We start from the raw sequence: 1,981 nt of genomic DNA, 5'->3' as shown, positions 1-1,981 counted from the left end.
CTGGCAGGCTGGCTGAAAGCTGGTTTCTGGGGTTTTGTTTAGCTTCTATATTTGTAACAATGTTTCAAACTGCAAGCTCAGAGGCCGGCAAGGCACGTGGGGAACGTTGGCTTCCTCTGTCACTGAAGCAAGCAAGCCTCCTGTTTGCTTCAAGTTGCCTGGCTGCCAGTCGCCATCTTGGCTGGCAGTTAATTTTGCATGTCGCCCTGATTAGCCAATGGGAAGGGTAGCGGAGGTATGGCTAATTACCATGTTTCTCTTTTATTAGATAGGATATATATGTCTCAGAAAGAGAGGTCCATACTAGGATGGGCCAAGGAAGTGCTGGAGGAAAGGCAGGAACAGGACCCCAGCCCTCAGGACACCGGACACTAACGCAGTACCCAGTGGTGAAGTGATGACACCTTGAAGTTCTAGGCACTGATAATGAAGAACAAAGAGAGGGTAAATGTCAGGTCTATGTCAAAGGAAATCACTGGCACTAAAATGTCTAACCCAGTGACCTGGGAAAAGGGGCTGCAGTGAAGAACCACTTGGGCGAGATTAGAAAAGATGTTAACTGGTTTTACACGGACTGAGGTGGGGAAAGCGCTGTGTATTCAAGTAACTGAAAGAAGGCCGATGTGCCTGGGGCACTGAGAGAGTGGTTTTCTGTTCCTACTGCCAAACACTCTCTGTGTCCACCTCATAAATTCCCATTCCTTCTTCAGATTTCAGCTAACAATGACTTCCTTAAGAAAGACTTCACTGTTCACTTGAGCTAGGAGAGGTCTCCAGATTACATGGTCTTACAGCAACCAGTAATTCTCCACTAAAACATTTCACAATTATAATTTACAAATTAACTGGGAAATCAGTCAATTCTATGGAAGCTGGGGCTCTGTCTGTCTCATTTACTCATGCATTCCACAAACCTAGCATAGTAGGTTTCCTTAAGCCAGCGATCGCCAACTGTTCGGACCTCACAGACCACGAGTGGTCCGCCAACCACCGGTTGGCAACTGCTGCTCTAAAGGTTTCCTTAAAGCACACAGTAGGTGCTAAGTATATGCACCTTTAACAAATGCACACAAGAATGCATGAGGAAAAAAAGTGAAAATAAGAGGAGGGAAAGGGTGAAAGCATAGGAAAAGGGGGACAAGAAACGGTCAGAGAGGAGAAGACCACAGATAAATTTGGGCGGATGCCTACTGTACAGGCAGAAGAAAGAAGTGGAAAAAGCAAGGGGCAGGGGAGACTATTACAAAGGTTACAGGAAAAGAACCAGAGGACACAGTTCTGAAATTTAGGCGGAGAGGGATTTCAAAAGCCACAGAAGGCTGTGAGGAGGCTGAAGACTGAGGAGAGGTGACAATGGGAACAGGTTCGGCAGCTGTACCAAACAGTAAATTTATCAGTTTAGAATGCCATGTGAGGACAAGGAAAGAGCTAATGGTCCAAACTCCTTTTCTCAGCGACCTTCCCTGCTGTCTACTCAGCTGCATGAGCCATGCCCCACAAGTCCTCAGACAGGAAGGATGTGAACGTGAATTTAGGCATCTATTAGCTGGAAATGACAATGACGCATGAAGGCTATAAAAATAGAGATCTCTGTCAAAGGCCAACATGAGGTTCAAGAACATCACAGAGAAACCATCTCCATATATAAAACAGGTCTTATTTCTCAAATGTCACTAAAAATTCCCTGGTAAACAACTGCAATAAAGAATCCTCTAAGAGTTCAAGAGGAGAATGTGAAAGATCAATCAAAATCTACTGTCCTATAACTTCCAAGACAAATGGGAGAATTGAAGCGGAAAAACACTGTTTAGAAACTTTGCCCATAACTAAGTAAAATGTGATCATAACTGAGGCTATCAAATAGCAACAGTGGCTGACATATGTTATGAATTTAATATTTAACCTTTAAGCTGTATTCAGAATTCTTCTTTCTTTCCAAAACATGTAATAAATTTTGATTCATTATTCTTCCAGGGTCAGG

General features: G+C 43.7%; 1 protein-coding gene and 1 pseudogene across 2 annotated transcripts in view; both read right to left on the bottom strand.

The window, feature by feature from the left end:
* The window catches only part of ALG9 (ALG9, alpha-1,2-mannosyltransferase), a 92,590-nt gene that overhangs the window by 27,105 nt on the left and 63,504 nt on the right, over positions 1-1,981 (bottom strand). The window lies entirely within an intron of this gene.
* Positions 304-1,981, bottom strand: part of LOC102755835 — a 4,500-nt pseudogene continuing 2,822 nt past the window's right edge.

The sequence above is a fragment of the Myotis davidii genome, unplaced genomic scaffold, assembly GCF_000327345.1.
Source record: "Myotis davidii unplaced genomic scaffold, ASM32734v1 scaffold97, whole genome shotgun sequence".
Taxonomy (NCBI): Eukaryota; Metazoa; Chordata; class Mammalia; order Chiroptera; family Vespertilionidae; genus Myotis; species Myotis davidii.
Note: the sequence above shows the minus strand (reverse complement) of the source record. Positions and strands in the feature narration are given on the sequence as shown.